The sequence below is a fragment of the Haliotis asinina genome, chromosome 15 (genome assembly GCF_037392515.1).
Source record: "Haliotis asinina isolate JCU_RB_2024 chromosome 15, JCU_Hal_asi_v2, whole genome shotgun sequence".
NCBI lineage: Eukaryota > Metazoa > Mollusca > Gastropoda > Lepetellida > Haliotidae > Haliotis > Haliotis asinina.
The window spans coordinates 39,797,499-39,817,041 of NC_090294.1; the positions used below are offsets into that span (position 1 = coordinate 39,797,499).

The 19,543-nt window shown below is 44.8% G+C and overlaps 1 protein-coding gene across 1 annotated transcript in view; it reads right to left on the minus strand.

The window, feature by feature from the left end:
* LOC137266459 (uncharacterized) overlaps positions 1 to 8,693 on the minus strand; it is a 49,707-nt gene extending 41,014 nt beyond the window's left edge. Inside the window, exon 1 of the mRNA XM_067801957.1 lies at positions 8,608 to 8,693. The gene's annotated coding sequence lies outside the window, so the exon portion shown is untranslated. The remainder of the gene's footprint in view (positions 1 to 8,607) is intronic.
* Positions 8,694 to 19,543: the final 10,850 nt, after the last annotated feature.

Here is a 19,543-nt window from a genome sequence, read left to right on the forward strand (position 1 = left end):
ATGTTATATTATAGGCCTTAGAACGGGAACAGTGTCATAGGCGAGTAGTGTTATAAGCCTAAGGGGGAAATCAGGGTTACAAGCATGTTATATTATAGGCCTTATTACGGGAACAGGGGCATAAGCATCTTATATTATAGGCCTTAGAACGGGAACAGCATCATAGGCGTGCAATGTTATAAGCCTAAGGGAGGGATCAGGGTTATAAGCATGTTATATTATAGGCCTTAGTACGGGAACAGGGGCATAAGCATCTTAGAACGGGAACAGCATCATAGGCGTGCAATGTTATAAGCCTAAGGGAGGGATCAGGGTTATAAGCATGTTATATTATAGGCCTTAGTACTGGAACAGGGGCATAAGCATCTTATATTATAGGCCTTAGAACGGGAACAGCGTCAAAGGCGTGTAGTGTTATAAGCCTAAGGGGGAAATCAGGGTTATAAGCATGTTATATTATAGGCCTTAGAACGGGAACAGTGTCATAGGCGAGTAGTGTTATAAGCCTAAGGGGGAAACCAGGGTTATAAGCATGTTATGTTATAGGCCGTAGAGCGAGAACAGGGTCATGATTATTATATTGTAGGCCTTAGAGTGGGACGAAACATATTATTAATTCGTGTGTTAACTTTTGAATGTGAACGGTTACGTAAACATATCACATTAAACGGGAACAGGGTCATAAGCATGTTATATTATAGGTCTTTAAACGGGAACAGGGTGATAAACATGTTATATTACAGGCCTTAGAACGGGAACTGCGTCATAGGCGAGTAGTGTTATAAGCCTAAGGGGGAAATCAGGGTTATAAGCATGTTATATAGTAGTATAGGTAATGAGAGTTCTGGACCACTTTTCAAAAACCCCCTCTAAAAAGCCTCATTTACTAAATGAGGCTTTGGTGAGACCATTAGCTCTTGATACTATTACCCCTACTACAAAACCACGCCATCACGTTTACCGTGACTTGGCAGGCGGTAACACTGTGCCGTACGGTACGATCAATAATTCTTCTCTTACAAACCCCCTACCCGGCCCACCCCTCAAGTAGTACAAGTTAGGTTCGTCGGCTTTCATATCCACTTTATCTATGTTGTAAGTTTTGACTGACCATATAGGATCGGTGGCTCGCTTACGGCTATCGCCCTCGTGTTCCCCCGGCTGGTATAGATACCTCACTAGGGCCCTATCTGGTATCTGTTTCTCCTTCCCACGCAATGGAGCGGCCGACTCTGCAACTATTGATTTTAGTTTGATAGCGTCTGCCGGTTTCTTACCGGTGAGACGGGTGACTTCATGGTTGATTGCCGACACCACCTCGGGTAACCTCGTGACCCATTCGGTCGATCGTTTTCCAGGGGTGGTCATCTCCCTAGCATACTGATGGCCGAACAAGCGCTCAGCCAAAGTCCTATTAAATCTCTCAACTATAGCTTGGCTGCGATGGGCTCCAGCCGTGCCACGCCTGACCTTCGTATCGTGTTTGGCTAGCAGTTGTGACACGGCACCCATGAACTCCCGTCCGGGGTCAACTTGCAGCTCTGTTGGCCACGTCAGCGGACTGCGTTTGTATATACGTTCGAATCCTCTGGCTACCTGGGCCGAATCTTTCGTGGTCAAGGGTTCGGCTTCCTTGTAACGACTGGCTACGTCCACTACGGTTAAGGCATACTTGTACCTCTTGTCGTGGGGTAGGAACAGTAGGTCTGCCTGGTGAACGCTATTAGGTATGTTAATACCGAACCTCCTTCTAGGTACGTAGCGTGGTGCAGGCAAATAGATCTGCCACAGGGCTTGTTTTTCAAGCCACGCTTTGGCTTCCTCCGGGGGTACTCGCGCTATTTTAGCTAGCTTATCTACTGCGCTAGCTCCTTTCCAGTACCCACGCGGGCTGTAGTAAATAGACTCAAATTTTTTCATGTCCATACGCGTATGTGTTTATCCCATCAATAGCTATCCAACGTTTCGTGTCCATAGGCGACAGGGACGTCTTGTTTATAGTCAGTCCGTATATCTTGTGCCCATCACTTCTAAGTGTGTTCATTTTATGTCTAAAGGTACGGGTCTTGAACAGGGCTTCCTTGAATCTGGCGTGTTTGATGTGTTGTTTCACCACATACTTCTTAACCCCCTTAGCCTTCCGGATCTCGCTATTGTCGGCTTTCAGTATGGAGTACATCTTAGGCCTCAAACCTATGTACTCGGCTATGGGCGTGCCAGCACACTCGTCCTTCATCTTACCTAGGACCTTTTTATTTACCGTACTGTGCATGGCATGGGTCTTAGGGTAGTCGCTGGTGTCGTATAAATCGATGTGTTTTTTCATGTCCTCGTACACGTCCTCAGTTCGAATCTCCATCAGCAGGGAATCCGTGTCAGTGTACAGCACTTCGCACCTGTCGCCGTACTGTTTCTTGAGCTCGTTGTAGTAAAAGTCGTACATCAGGTGTTTGGATAAATCGAGGATGCTCATCCCCACGTAAACAGGCCGATTGAATTTTATGTGGCTTTTCTTCATGTGTATGGCAGCCAGGTCGTCTGTGAATATCTTGCTACGGTTGAATGCCGGACTGGCTATCAATTTCCTGAGCTTGTCTTCCTCACTAGATCTAACCAGCTTCACGGTCACGCGTTTCCTCAGGTTCTCCATAGTCTTACCAAACACCGAGTTGTTCATGAGCTTGTAGAGATTTTTCTCGAAATCACTGGTGGCTTTTTTTCGTAGGTCTGTGTTCATTCTGATGTAGGGCTCCATCCATGGGCTCTGGTCGAACATGAGCACCCTGTGTATTTTGGTCAGCCTCATACCCAACGACAGGTACAGCTGTAGGTTGCGATAGTGAACGATGTACTTGGTCTTATTCATTAAGTTAGGCACGAGTTTTTCAACGTCTGTCACACGGCCACCTGACAAGTTATGTTGATACTCAGACATCCAGTCTGGGTTAACCCTCATACGTTCGGGTGCAAGGGGATAGCTGTTGTGCGATGCGTGTAATGCCTTGGGATACTCTAATTCAACCTCGAGGATATAACCTTTGTTCGAATCTGGTGCAATGCTCATAACATCAACGTGGGGTACCCATTCGAATCCCCCTGTAGGTAGATACTGGCTCATGGCCCAGCCGTACAGGTTGTTTGCGTCGAGGTAGAGAATGTGATTGGTTGGTTTGTTAGGATCGTAACCTTTCACGTATTGATTATTTGCTTTAGCGTATCGTTTGGATGCCATGGAAATCCCACCTCGCAAGCCTTTCTCAATGAATAGGTGCATGTCGTAATCTGTGAGCAATTCCAAATTAACTCCGGTCTTTCTAAGCAAGGCGTCCCACGACAGACCTGGGCTGGTGTAATACCATGCGGGGTCGAGTTTATACTGCTTTAAACATGTCCGCCTGAACGTTTCAAACACGTCGGCTAACAGCAGTACATCTGTCCTCAAGTACAGGTCGTGATAATCACCCAGGTTTTTACAACCCAATTTATTCCATACGTTAATCGCGTGCGAGTAATCATCTCGTGAGACGGACGCCTCATTCAGCTTGCTATAAAAGCAGTCAATAGGAGGTAGTCTGGTCTCGGTGAACTTGGCCCAACTATCCATGTACTCATAGGGGTACACACCCTTCCTCATAAGCAGGGGTCTAGTCTTGGCGTCTGTGTATCGATCGGTGATAGGGAAGGTATTGTTGGCCTTGACCAGACTGTCGAGTGACGACAGGAGGAACTGAAACGAGTCAATGAACCTAAGTCCGTTTAAGCTGAAGGAGATGTATCTCTCCATGTTGTTGGGGATGCACGATATATTACCATCGATTTTCGCGATGGCCTGCATGATCAAATGTGAGTCGTACCCTCTCAAGTTGTGAAAGACAACGGGGATGTTTATTATCTTAGGATTGAGTTTAAGCTTGAGGTTGCACGCGTTGTGAGCGGCGCCTCTATACTTACCAGTTATGTGACAGTGATCTCTCACCGAATCACCGTTAAGTGGTGAGTCGCACACGTGACAGTGAGTGCTACTAGCGTGAGCTAGCTTGTCAACTCGGGTCATACGCATGGGAGCGATTCTATATAATGTATTCCTAATAATTTTTTCTTCCTCCTGCAAACACTTTAGAAACCTTTCAGCCGCGTCAGGCCCCCTATACACTACCGGAGCTTTCGTTTCCCCGTCACAACGGACGACAATGTATCCAAACGAACAGGCTTTATGCTCTTGTGTCTTGTGGGTGAAGCTACCCCCACTAGGGGGTGTGGGGGAATCCCCACCCACAACTAAGGCTTCGAAGTCGGCGTATATAATATAAGGTACAGACATTTGGTTCTTGTGGTTACTGAATTTTAGGATATTTTCACCTTCCTTAGGCATGTCGACTCGTATGGCCGTCTGCCCCACACCTTGGCAATCATCCCGGTGGGATTCTAATAAATCAGCTCGACTGAAACCGTGTAGACATCGTACACAAAAATGTTTTTCCCCATTGTGTTTCGACTGGTCGTGCAACAACCGGCTGAGATGTTTTATCCATGTGTAGTGAAACTTGTCACCTCGCTGGATCATGAATATATTGATAACTTGGCAATCCTTCACCGTGCTGACCCTGTGTACTATTATTGTATTACCTTCGTGCCCAAAGACATTTATAGCCAGATTATTCTGTTTTTCTACTTTAGTGATCTGGGATATGGGGGTGGGTTCATCTATACCATCCCAATTAAGCCCATCATCTTGGGGATAGCTAGAAAGCCTATCTGAATGAGTGGCAGCTGGAAATAAGGCTGACCTGATAGATATCCTCAGGCAATCGTTTCCTCTATTCTTAACGTTTACTATGGCATGTTTGTTCCTATAGTAGGGGGGTAAGGCTAGGTATGACCCGCCTCTGAACGGCACGTATTTAGCTATGTCTAGATAGACGTTATCGATTTTATCCACAGCCCACCCGGACCCCATGTGCGTGTAGCGTTCTAGGTATTCTCGTATCTGCTGAAAACTTGTATCGATTGATGCGTCAATGGTCTCTGCATGTGTGACGACCTCTTGTTTGCCTCGGAAGTAAGGTTGCAAATACTCAGTGACCCCTGTGGTGCCCTCCTTATCGAGCGACATTTTCACTGTGATCTGAAACTTGATACTTCCTAGATTATTTAGTTCCTGGTTGACCTTATCAGCTATCAGAGGCTTGATATCTGTAATGTCTATGTTTCTATCAACGTGCATGCGCCAACTTCCCAAATAATTACCTACAGCGTGCTTAGTGCGCACGAACTGTAGGTCAATAGCTCTATTCTGTCGTAATAATTCTACAAGCTGTGGTTTTCTCATACGGGAATACCCGCCTAAACCCAAATCGTGTGCCTCGGCTTTCAGTTGTTTTACAGTGGGACGTGCTACGGGGGTATGTGATAACAATGCGGTTAACCCGGCTCTCCCCAGGTTTGAATAACCCGTGTGTCCAAGCTGTTTTGCTTGAGCTTTTAATTGTTTTACCGTAGGAGGGGCTTCTAAACCTAGTAATCTCAACAATGCTGACTTCCGCATTCTAGAATACCCGATAACACCTCTCTGTTTTGCGACCCTCTTGAGCTCGCGCACAGTAGCCATAGTGTTTACACCTAAGAGAATCAATGTCTAATTGGTCGGCAGTAACTCTTAAAAAATATTTTCTGGTGGCCGGGTACAATTCTAGACATTCTGTCAAAGCGTCCCACGTACCTGGTAAAATATATAGTGTGGCTGTTTCAATCCAGTACTCGCCTTGGGTATAGTATTCCTTGTATTCACTTATACTCGAAAAACGTTCTATATGGTATTGAGACGCGATATCCCGCTCCCATTCGAAGGGGTGAGTATACTTAACACCCTCTTTAATCCATACCACGTCCACTATTATCTTAAATCTGAAGCTACCCCATAAGGCCAGTTCATATTTGAATATGTTTTCCACAGACATAGCTATACGTAGGTGTGTATAATCTCTAATTGGAGTCTATCTTGAGCAGTCGCCTACGTTCTTTTATGTAGCCTTTTTTATTCTCGTATATGAGTTGATGTCTGACTACGTTCGCTCCGTGAGCTTTACATAAACAGTAGTGTCCTTTAACCCCGATACCACACACAGAACACGTGTAGTTAGGACTTCCCATATGGAAACAACAGAACCCCTGATTCCTGCATTTCCTACCACAGGCCTCGGTCTTCCCCATAAGTATATATTCGCATCGGTATGGAGCGGGTCTCATGTTTACTTATATAGGTATTTTAGTTTAATTGCTTAGCAACCAACGCAGTAGCTGCTATACCCAACACTATGAAGCCCAGTTCACGATTCATTTGTCCCTTGGATGGTGTGTAGTACTGAGCGAGTGTGGGTTCATTGAGGGCTTCCAATCGTTTACCAGTTAGTTTGTAGTATTCTTTCATTCCTTCATCGACATCTTTGAATGTTTGAACGGCATGGTTTTCACGCTGGAGTTGTTCGTTAATGAAATCGAGCCTCTGGAGGCGTTTTTTAACGTACTCAGCCTGTGCTCTTTGTAATTTCTCAGTAGCGAGATCGTGCCGCTTCCTTTCTTCCTGTATTTCAGCCGCGTGATCATCTCGTAGTTTCGAGAAGAGGAAATTACTCCCGGAAAATGCCAGGGCATTCACTAACGCCCCACCGACCATCATAGCTATTGTGGCCATCCCTATATTTATTTCATTATATTATCAGGTATTATTCCTTGTTTTACTAGGATGTCTTTTGTGGCCATCGCCATACCAAGATTCATTATGAGCATACCCATATCCTGCAGGTTGAAATCTAGCTTGATAGTTGGTTGTTTAAGCACCATTTTAGTCAACCGAGCGTACCCTACTGCTAGACTGGCTACCACTGTGGCGTGGTATGCGTCGTTGACGAACGTTTTCCCCTCAGACATTATGTATATGATATAAAATATTTTAAATTATAACATGATATGCGGGTCTACCATGGGGGATACCCCCATACCCCCACTGTTGGGGGTGGGTGGTGGCTCACTGTGGGAGGGTACCCCCACGTATAACCACGAGATAGCCAAGGCAGCAGTTACGCCTACAGCCAACAACAGTCGGGTTGGGTTAGTCACTTTATGTTGGTTACACCACCGTTTTTTACCGGCAGCTACTCTCTTAGGATTCTTCTGCCTGGTTACTGTTGCAGTGGTCTCCACCGTCACTGGTTCCTGTGAAGGGGTCACTGTTGGGGGTGTGGGGGGTACCACCACTGGGGTCTCCTCCACTGGGGTTTCCTGTGCAGCATCCATCTATACTATTATTATTATTCTTTCTCTCAAATTGGCAATGTTTTGCCGTGATAATCGCCGCCGTCACTGGAGCCAACAACATACCATATTTGTGGTACAGCTCGCAGCTGATAGAGCTCACGGCGTGTTCGATAAAAGGGTCTTTATCTAGGTCCTCCCACAGGTAAAGTCGGCGCTCTGGTGGAATGGGAAGGAAGTGTGATACAATACCGGTGTATATCTGGGTCATAGCCGATCCTATTGTCTTTGTCATTTCTGCTCCGAGCCGGGACTCGTATCTAGCGTACAGCTTATCGATTTCTTCGGCTGACATTTTGTGAATTTTATCCGGGGTGTAGTCTCCAAAGTAATGTTTGGCTTTGCCGCCAACAGCCAACGCCACCAGTTTCTCTCGCTTGGGGGAATCCCCACTGGGGGAACCCTCCAACGACAATTGTTCGAGCAATTCCTCACACTCCATCTTATAATATAACAAGTAAGATTTAGTTTTAACTATATAATACCCGATACAAACAAAACACAGAGAAATGAAGGTTAAGTTGCACACGACAAATACTTCAAATATCATAGCTATGCTTAGCATTTGCTTAGCATTTGCTTAGCTTTGCTTAGCTTTGCTTAGCTTTAGTATACTCTATATGCTACTGGTTGGTCGGTTTTTAGAACGAGCTTAGCGTGTTTAGTTTCAGCGAGCTGTTTCTTCACCCGTTCCCGTTCTAATTTGCTCATCACATCGTTCTCTCTCAAACACTCCTCAAACGAATCCCTGTCCTTGCAGTGAAATAAGGCCACCCATCGCGTCTGCTCCCTGAGGTCTTTCAACACCGAGTTGAACTTCTGCGTTAGCACCCAGACGCTGTGATTTGCATGCCGGCCGGAGAAGGCCAGGTACGATAGCATGTCTCTCTTTTTTGTTATCTCGCGATTAGCGCTGCAGTCGTCCAGTATAAACAGCGTCGGTTCCCCTTTAAATTTCTCGTGAAGAGCTTTCAACCAGTCCTGCAGGCGTGTTCCAGGGTCGATTTTGTGTACGTCAGGGTCCGTCATTACCCAAGGTCGCGCGTACGTTTTATTCATGCTCAGAGTAGGGCATATGATAACGATGTTATCGAACACATCCTTGTAGTAACCCTCCAACATATCCAACACGAAAACGGTCTTACCACAGCCAGTCTGCCCGCACACTATGGCGCAGTGTGGGTCAGTGGGTAACCCCAGGGGGTCTCCCCCACTAGTAGATGGCTTGCACGAATCTCCCATTGTCTATATTAAGTTGCGCGTCCATAATAACGTATAGATATAATTTCAACTTACCAGCGGTTTGAGCCTTCTTAGTAATCTGGATGGTTATCCCTTCGCTGCCGTTATCTATACGGCGCCCGCTACCGTGCAGTTTATCATCATCCGTGGATCGCATGTCCAACCATAGGGCGTACTTGGTGGTCAGGTATTCACCGATCTGCACGGAGCCGAGGTCCAGGTCCTTTGTTATGTAATCCCCCACTGGTAGCTTTTTTATCTCATCCCACTGCTGGTGTGGCCTCATACCATGACTGAACAGCTGGTTGGGCACGCCCTCGATGGTAACTTCCACCTTTTCAATCTCGGGGTTGAAAAACTTCTCGCTGTCCCTCCGGAATGGATCATAATCCTCCACGGGGACGACCAGGATACCTTTCATCGATCGCGCCGGCACGTTAAGGTTGATATTCCACACAGTGTCGCTCTTATCTCGCACGACTGATCTATGTCTCAGTACGCGATCGTACAGGATAGCCATCTTCCCAGAGTACTGACTTCGAACCTGCCTGGCCAGCTCCGGGCTAGTGACCATGTCGAACTCCAGAGAGATGTTGTCTATGGCATAACTGGCCTCATCACCGTTCGGCGTACGCACTACTTTGCTATAGTCGTTAAACGTGAGCTCGTATTCGAGCCTATCACCCAGCGCGGCCTGGTAAAACGGCGCGTGTCCCGTGAGCAACTCGAAGTCGAGCGGCACGCAGAATCGATTCCCGTATGCTAGAGCGATGGCCTTTTCACCGTCCGATAGCTTGTCTTGTTGGTCTGTCGTGAAGACGTATCCTATGCGCGCCCGGGTTGATTTGCTGATACCCTGGTACACATCATTGACTCGTTCTCTCTCGCTTTTCCAGAGATCCTTATAGCAGTGAAACACGTCGCTGTCGTCGATACTCAGTACCTCGTTACCGCTGATCTTGACGGTCGTTTTCTTGATGATAGCTCGACCCACGTTCCGCACTAGCTCGCGTTTGTCGTTGTCGGAGGTCAACGTGATATTGAACGCCAGTCGAACAGTGCCTGGTACAATGAGGTCATTCTCACCAAGGTTTGGAAATCTAACCAGCAGAGTTTGATTCTGGTCTATCTTGCTGGGATTATTGGTGATGGTCACCGACTGTCGCACGGCTCTGGCACCTAATGGCTCTCTCAATCTTCTGAAAGGATCTAATTTTTTACCGTACATTGTTATATAAATAAAATATATTTTTAATACTAATGGATGAAGACATACCTATGGATGAGATGCCGGGCGCTAGTGCCCAGGCATTCGATGATGACCAGGAGACCTCATTCTCGCAAAGTGACGAGCTCCTTAAGGGCGCCGTCGACGATTATTACAACGCAGTTGAAAATAAATCCAAACTCAAACCGTTGGGAAGGAACTATTCCGATTTTACCCTCAGCAATGGCACGCTGCGTTTGAAGGCTCACCCGGGGATTGATCTCTTTCATCAAACAACGAGAAAACCGCTTGCTTTATCAACATTGGCCGGTAAATATAAGATTAACTTTGTTCAAGATGAACTAGGCTTCACAAATTACGGTGGCGCGCGACCTAAGCAGTATCCTCCGAAGTTAGTTCAAGATCTGGAAGGCATCAGGGACGCCATATCAGATCAAAACATGACTTATGATATTAAAAAGGTGTTGGCCGACTACGAGAACAAACCCTTCCCGGGGCTCGAATTTACCGTTCGGGAACTGCGGGGGTTGGATCTGACGATGCAAACCATTCGCGGACATCTCGCGAAAAGCACGGCCAAAATAAGTGAGTTAGACAACAACATCGCCTATGAAAAGAAAAAACTCGGTGAAACTGATAACGAGGCTCTGAAAGCCCACATCGAGAAACAAATACGTAATTTGGAAGAGGAAAGGCAGACCTGGTTGGAGACAGCATCCTCCTTCAAAGAAAAGCTTCGATCCCAGGTCAACCGTATACGGGAAACCATCAATCAAGTCCTCTACCGAGACACCACGTTAGCAGACAGGATTCGGATATTGTTCCGGGAGCAAGGGATCACCATCGCCAGCATTCTGACTGCATTGGGTTTCATTATATCAACCCTGGTGGTGTCACTGACGGGGGGAACCCCTGTGGGGCCTGCCGGTGGGGGAGTTACCCCCACACCCCCTGGCGGTGGGGGTGTTACAGACTGGATTAAAAAACTCGGGGAAGTCCTAGCTAAACTGGCTGGTAAAGCCGCCGAAGCCCTTCCCGGCATCCTGGGTAGCATCGTCTCGTGGTTGTTGAGCGCTCTGTCTAAAACTGCCATGTGGCTCAGTCAAAACCTGTGGGCAGCCATCGTCGCCGTGGCGGGTCTGGTGTACGTAGCGGCTAAGAAATCTTTAACCAAATAAGTCCCAAAGTTACCCCACCAACCACTAGGGCCGTTTTATTATCAATATGCTGCTGTACCCCCACATGCATATGGGGGTGTGTGGGGGGCACATGAACTTTAGGCTCCGGTGGTGGCGCCACTATACCCTTTTCACGTGGTTGGGTGTGTGGGATATGTGGGGGGTTAATATCGGGGTTGATACCCAACTTTTGGTCCGCCGTGGCTATGACTATTTTGTTGTTATAACCCACCACTTTTTTTATTCTCAGTTGCATATCACTCGGAGACATGTACAGCCCCACGCCGAACACGTAGTTGACTTTCGATCTGGCGTATTCTAACACGTTTTGGTAGCGTTCGATGGCCCGCGGGAGATCAACTGGAGAATTAATAGCATCCTCAACGTTGGCAACGAACTGTTTCTGAGCGTCGTAAGCAGTTCCCTTACCGATGATGTTGGAACGCGTTTGCGACTGCGCACCCAACAGCGACCACACGTACGTTCGAATCGAGTCGTTCAAGCGTATTGTACCAGCACGAGTGAATCCTTTCGATGTGTCCAGCATGAACATTTTCCACCCGTCTGCGGTTGACTGCTCCACTTTCTGGACTGTGAAAGCAACCCCACCTTTAAAGTTCATACGATCATCCCTCCATTCATTACTCGACAAAGCAAAGTCCGGGCGTAGTTTACCTTGTTTCAGTATAAGATCACTGAGTTCTTTCACTGATCGCACGCCATCAGAAGGAATACCCAACCCGTGGTTCGGCCCCGGCAAACGCCAATCCGTCTTCGGGTTTATTTCAAATTCATTACAAATACGTTCGTAGGCCCGTCTATCGTATGGGTTGTTTGTTGCGTCCCACGCTTTGTCCTGTGGGAGGGGGGCACTGATCTCTTTAAGGATACGTCTGACCTGGTAGTACACGTGGAACTTGAACACAGACTGACTCAGCGGTCCACGCCGAGAGTCGGCCAATGTCACACCACACCCCGTTGTAGCGCACCACACAGCAAAGTTGAATTGATTCTGCCAGAACTGCATAGGGTTGTTGAACCACGCGTGGACTGCCTCAATGTTAGTCACCATAAGCTTATACTTATCGAACACATCTAAAAGCTGGGCATTGAAATACAACTCAGGAGCAACCACGATCTTCATGGGGGAGAAATCTACATCCAGTTTAGGGTAAAACACACCAGGGGAATACATTTTAAAACTATTATATAAATAAATATATATGTAATATGTACATAACACTTCCAGGAATAACGAGCGGTGAGGCCGTTCAGCTGACGCACGCGATCGATAACACGTCAGGTCAACTCGAAGTCGCACTCTGCGATATCACCTACCTACCGCAATGGACTAACATTAATATCAGCAACAATAAGCTGTTCGTCAGTGGAACTCGCAGTCAAATAACTGACGGCTACTACAGCGTGTGCTCGCTAAACGACGAGGTCTTCAAACCCCTGGGAGCCGAACTCAAGATGAACGACTCAAACGGCACAGTGGTGTTAATCAACAACGGAAGAACCTCCTTGAGGCTCGGCCGACCATTAGCGAGGATACTCGGTATGTCTCCTGACGAGATAAAACCAACAACAACCGTCACAGGCACGAAGTTACCCGACCTAGTACCGTACCGAGAGCTGTACATTCATCTCGGCCAGGTGAGCACAACGTATAACATTCAAGGAGGTCACCCTTCCACTATATTGAGAGCAGTGCCGGTGAAAACTGAGAAATTCAACGACGGTAGAACCGAGTCATTTTCACCACGGCAGTATAAGAGATTAACCCAGGGCAACATACCTGAGCTGACAATATCGGTGTTAGATATAAATCATAATCCTGTAAATATAGGATACCTCAGCTTAACGCTTCACGTAACATGACCAGCGCACAAGGGCCCGGAGTGAAAAAATGCGTCAATATCGGGATCTCCGACCTCGGAGACACACGCGGTTTCGACGCTCCCGGAGTAGATGGTAAATCGTACGCCTTGCAACTGAAAAACAACATTTACAAACGCGTTGAAATCCCCTCCGGTGGAGCCCTAAGTGATGTAGTAGATACCACAGGAGCAACAGTCAACACTAAGTACGCCCTCGTCAACACCGGTGATGACAACTGGAGAATATACCCATCATTCGGAGGTAAACTGTTCGACTTAGACGATGTTGAGAGAACTGCCATCAAAAAGAACCGGCCATATAAGCTCGTCTTCACCGAAGATGACAAGTGGGTGTTATTAACCGATTACAGCAACTACTGGTTTCTCAATATTAAGCTCTTCTCCCCCTACGTGTTCACTGATAACAAAGACCACTACCTAAACAAAGTCGTGAACGATGGATTCCTGCTCGTGGCTTACGTCCCAACTCAGAGACGCAGCGTAGTCGTCAGCCCAATCGGCAATTCACCACTCCACATGCTATCGAGTAAAACAGGCATACAAAACGTGACATTACAGTTGGTGTCTGAATTCGAAGGCGTGGACAAAATACTAGATGGTATACCATCAAACACAACACTGGCCATCAAAGTCTACCTAGGGGAATCATCGGGGGATAACGTCGAGATCGTGAAGGGGGTCAAACTAGGGTGGGAGAAACGACACAAGGATCAAGTTTGCCACGTTTACGTGCGGGTGGGTGTCGGCTCCAACACCAGTCTGCAGGGTGTCAACGTGATCGTGGAAAACAAGATATCACTAACCAAGATCTTCCTACCTAACAACATACACTTTATTAGTATGAATTTAATCCCTGAATTATTAACAGAAAACCAGTTGGAAATTATATAATAATATTATAATAATGACCAGTCATCGTCCCAACACTACGCTTAACGACCTGGGAGATACAGAGGGATTCGATCAGCCTGGTGAGGAAGATGAATTATACATCCTACACTTCAAAGACAACGTGTACAGACGGGTGTTGTTATCAGATTTTAAAGAGCCCAAATGGTCGCTCAACTTAACAATCGCCTCACCTTATATCATATTTAACGAAGATGGTATTTCTATCTCTGAGATTAAGAACAACGGTACCTGGTTCTCAAATTTCATTCCGCATGGTTTATCAAATCCAGTATATAGGTGGGGCGGGAAAAAAAATATGTTACGGGTAAGAGGTAAATTAACAATTGGCAGTGGTGGTGGGGGGGATGTTATTATAAGCTCCAGCTTCTACACACTCATCATAGAAGTCTCCTTTACGAGATTTGACGAGGAAAACTCCTTGAGAGGTCACCAAATTTTACCCGGGTTGGTAATACACTGGTATGCCGAACACTTAGACCAAGATTGTCGTATTATTATACAAAATAATGTTTCAGCCTCTGATCTAACCTACTTAATAAGCCTGCAAGGGGTTTTTATTACAACAGACTATTTATCTATGAGAATCACACCTATTACCTTGAATGATAAGCTATCCCTTGTTGGCTTCAAATTCATTGATAGACTATTAACTGAAGCTCAATTAAAATATTTTTTATAATATATATTATAGGATGGGTCTGTACCCAGTTGTAGAGGAAGTAGCGAAGACGTTGGAAACCGTAGATGGGTTCCGCTTGAGGCAGTTATGTGATGTGAAACGTCAACTAGAACAAGACCGTGACACGCGGAAAGCACTATGTAAAACATATAATAGAGCTTTCAATATCGTGGATGGGGCTGACACTACCCTTATGGCAACCAGCATGGGACTAGGGGCGGCAGGCGTTGGGTTGTTAACCACCATCGTGGCTGCACCTATAGTGCTAGGTATTGAAATAACGGCTGGGGTGACAGGGTTGGTAGGGTTGGCGCTTAAGTTAGTATCACGCAGACTTAATCGTAAGGCATTGAAACACGACGAGATCAGGGTTCTGGCTGAAGCAAAGCTCAACACAGTGAGTGAGCGTATTTCCACGGCACTCTCTGACAGTAAGATCTCAGAAGAGGAGTTTCGTTCAATCCTCTCTGAACTCACAAAATATAACGGAATGAAACAAGATATTCGGTCCAAATCTCGTAAGTCTGCTATCAGCGAGGATGAGAAAAAAAAGTACATAGCACAGGGAATACAAAAAGCCCAGCAAGCCTTTATTATGAACACCAAAGAGATCGTAGGCGGTTCACATTAAACTGTTTCATCGATATAAACATAACATAGCCGTAAGCGAGCCACCGATCCTATATGGTCAGTCAAAACTTACAACATAGATAAAGTGGATATGAAAGCCGACGAACCTAACTTGTACTACTTGAGGGGTGGGCCGGGTAGGGGGTTTGTAAGAGAAGAATTATTGATCGTACCGTACGGCACAGTGTTACCGCCTGCCAAGTCACGGTAAACGTGATGGCGTGGTTTTGTAGTAGGGGTAATAGTATCAAGAGCTAATGGTCTCACCAAAGCCTCATTTAGTAAATGAGGCTTTTTAGAGGGGGTTTTTGAAAAGTGGTCCAGAACTCTCATTACCTATACTACTTATATTATAGGCCTTAGAACGGGAACAGTGTCATAGGCGTGTAATGTTATAAGCCTAAGGGAGGGATCAGGGTTATAAGCATGTTATATTATAGGCCTTAGTACGGGAACAGGGGCATAGGCGAGTAGTGTTATAAGCCTAAGGGGGAAATCAGGGTTATAAGCATGTTATATTATAGGCCTTAGTACGGGAACAGGGGCATAAGCATCTTATATTATAGGCCTTAGAACGGGAACAGCGTCATAGGCGAGTAGTGTTATAAGCCTAAGGGGGAAATCAGGGTTACAAGCATGTTATATTATAGGCCTTAGAACGGGAACAGCATCATAGGCGTGCAATGTTATAAGCCTAAGGGAGGGATCAGGGTTACAAGCATGTTATATTATAGGCCTTAGAACGGGAACAGGGGCATAGGCATCTTATATTATAGGCCTTAGAACGGGAACAGCATCATAGGCGTGTAGTGTTATAAGCCTAAGGGGGAAACCAGGGTTATAAGCATGTTATATTATACTCATTAGAGTGAGAACATCGTCATAGGCGTGTAATGTTATAAGCCTAAGGGAGAAATGAGGCTTATAAGCATGATATATTAAAGGCCGTAGAGCGAGAACAGGGTCATGATTATTATATTGTAGTCCTTAGAGTGGGACGAAACATATTATTAATTCGTGTGTTAACTTTTGAATGTGAACGGTTACGTAAACATATCATATTAAACGGGAACAGGGTCATAAGCATGTTATATTATAGGTCTTTAAACGGGAACAGGGTGATAAACATGTTATATTATAGGCCTTAGAACGGGAACAGCGTCATAGGCGTGTAGTGTTATAAGCCTAAGGGGGAAATCAGGGTTATAAGCATGTTATATTATAGGCCTTAGAACGGGAACAGTGTCATAGGCGTGTAATGTTATAAGCCTAAGGGAGGGATCAGGGTCATAAGCATGTTATATTATAGGCCTTAGTACGGGAACAGGGGCATAGGCATCTTATATTATAGGCCTTAGAACGGGAACAGCATCATAGGCGTGTAGTGTTATAAGCCTAAGGGGGAAACCAGGGTTATAAGCATTGTTATATTATACTCATTAGAGTGAGAACATCGTCATAGGCGTGTAATGTTATAAGCCTAAGGGAGAAATGAGGCTTATAAGCATGTTATATTAAAGGCCGTAGAGCGAGAACAGGGTCGTGATTATTATATTGTAGGCCTTAGAGTGGGACGAAACATATTATTAATTCGTGTGTTAACTTTTGAATGTGAACGGTTACGTAAACATATCATATTAAGCGGGAACAGGGTCATAAGCATGTTATATTATAGGTCTTTAAACGGGAACAGGGTCATAAGCATGTTTTATTATAGGCCTTTAAACAAGAACAGGGTCATAAGCATGTTATTATTATTCATTCATGTTACAAACCTTTGAGAGAGAACAGGGACACAAGCACATTATATCATAGGTCTTATAGAGGATACAGGGTCATAAACATGACTTATTTTATAGGCATTAGAGAAATAACAGGGTCATAAGCATGTTATAGGCATTAGAGAGGGAACAGGGTCATAAGCGTATTATTATGTGATAAACCTTTGAGAGGGATCAGGGTCATATGCATGTTATTTTATGGGTCTTAGAAAGGGAACAGGGTCATAAGCGTATTATTATGTGATAAACCTTTGAGAGGGATCAGGGTCATATGCATGTTATAATATATGCCCTAGAGCTGGAACAGGGACATATGCATGTTATATTATAGGCCCTAGAGCGAGAACAGGGTCACAAGCATATTGTTATGCTATAAGCCTTAGAACGGGAACAGGGTCATAAGTCTGTTATATTATAGGCCCTAGAGCGGGAACACTAAATACAAAACAATTACCAGAGTTTGATATTACAATATATTTGTTCTGAAGAAAAAGGTTACATTGTGCGAAATTGGTTGTGACACCATGACAACGCATAGCATTTTACACTACTTCACCCTGAAACAAAGACATCCTCTTTCAGAGACCTCGTGCTTTAACTATAATAGTTCAGGGTGAAAGTGTGCTTTATTATCCTATACATGGTGGTAGAGCGAATAGTATTTCTCAGGTCAAATTAGGTTATCGTAACAAGGGAGAAAAAAAACAGGGAACGATTCCAGTTGTGAAAAATGACAGATGTTTTTTTTGAAGGCCATTAAGGCCTGCAGATATTTAAAACTGCCAGCCCGATACAATAACAACCGATCCTGGACCTCCGGGCCGCCGGTCCGCTATAATTTCGAACGCTGGTTTGGAAATTGTTCGCCTCGAAGTTTCAATTATCGATTTCAGGCAAGTCGCAAGGTTTTAAAAGTCTTTGCATTAATTGGAAGTTAAAGAGTGCATATGCCCTAATGTATATAACATAGTCCATAATATTGCCGAAAATGTGTGAAATTGTGCCTTTAACTCTGAAAGAGCTTAATCAAAAAGCATGTTTGCGTACGTGCGTGCGTGCTAACGCGTACGTAGATGTAGAATGTATTTTCAAGAAGAGCATACTCGGTAAGTCCCAGTTTGACTGCATGCCCCAAGAAGGGTTATATACTCATGGAAAGGAAGAAGGGAACACATGAAAGCACTAGTGTTCCTTTACTCTTTGTCGGGTTTCTACACAAGGTATGTAGTTCCCTTTGAGTGAAATTCTGGAAATAAAGGGACACTGAGCCTTGTACCTACATGTGTTCCCTTATTCGTTTCTATGAGTACATAGTCAGGCTCGGAGATATGGCTTGGTGCATGTTACAGTGTGTCAGTCGCGAGGACAAATGCTCTTGATGTCAGTGGAAAGAATTTATAGACTGGACAAAATAAGTTAGGTATTTTATTGATATTTTATCAGTGTGTCAATGAATAAATCATTATTCAAAATTTCGAAATTTGCATATATCTTCTTATCTCATAGGATATTTATATAGCGTACATGTGCATGCTTGTTCAAGGCGCTTGTATTTCTTTTCCCTCGATCATTGGATCTTCGTCTCAGTTTCACGTCGTATTATCAATATCAACTCCCTGGGGAGTATGCAACTCTTGCTACCACTAGGCGCATCGGGTTTATTGTGGCTATCTCATGTTAATGAAGTATCCAATTCACAGCTGTGTGGACTGGGACACATAGTCACAGCACTTTGTCCAAGTTTACTGCATGTTGCTGTACCCGCAACTAGGTGTATGCACATGTTCATGTGGCCACCATCTGGTCATATACCAACGGATTCGTGGGTTGTTTTAAAGGGGCACTGATGCGGAGCAATTTGCGTGGACTGGTGTAAACTTTTGTTATTGTTTTTCTCCCGTGAGTACCCGGATGATATCCCAGAATTCGTGACTGGTTCGTGACCTCTGCTGCGCATTCCGTAAGCGCAGTTGATAGTTTAATTATAGACAGATCAGCCTAGCCAACCTTTTTACTTCATTACAAATGTATGATGAAAACAAATGAAACACTTTGAAGGTTAATCATCTGCCAGTGGTAGAAATGGTAAAAAAAACTTTTAGGACGGAAAAATAACGAAGCCAATGTACATCTCTATATTAAACCCTAATTAGTTTATTGTCATATTTGTATGATTCTGAAAATTAATAAAAGAACACACGATCTGCTTATACTCATAGTAAATTTCTAACATAACAGCAACATTTATACATTGTGTAGATTGCCAATGTGGATCCTATTTCACACACATACGCGATCTAGTGTGTGTTTTCTGTCATACAGATTCTGCTGAATGCTACAACAAATAAATTAAAACAAAATGCAAATAATGAATGTAAAACAGACTAATTTTATAGCAACAATGTCAGGCTACTACCTTGTTCAGGAACGTATCCGTCAATATCCACGTAAAAGAAATCGTATTCCATTCATCTGCAGTTGGTAAATAATCCTGCTCTGTGTCGCGTGTCTTACACAACTGTCTAAAGCAACACATCGTTTCACGTCATTCGTTGGTGAAAACCTGATAAACCTCTCACTGGTCACCCAAGATAGCACACCTGGCAACTAATTGTATGATGTCCGCTATTCTAAGTAATTTAGTTAACCAATAAAGAGCAATCAATCAATCAACGCAA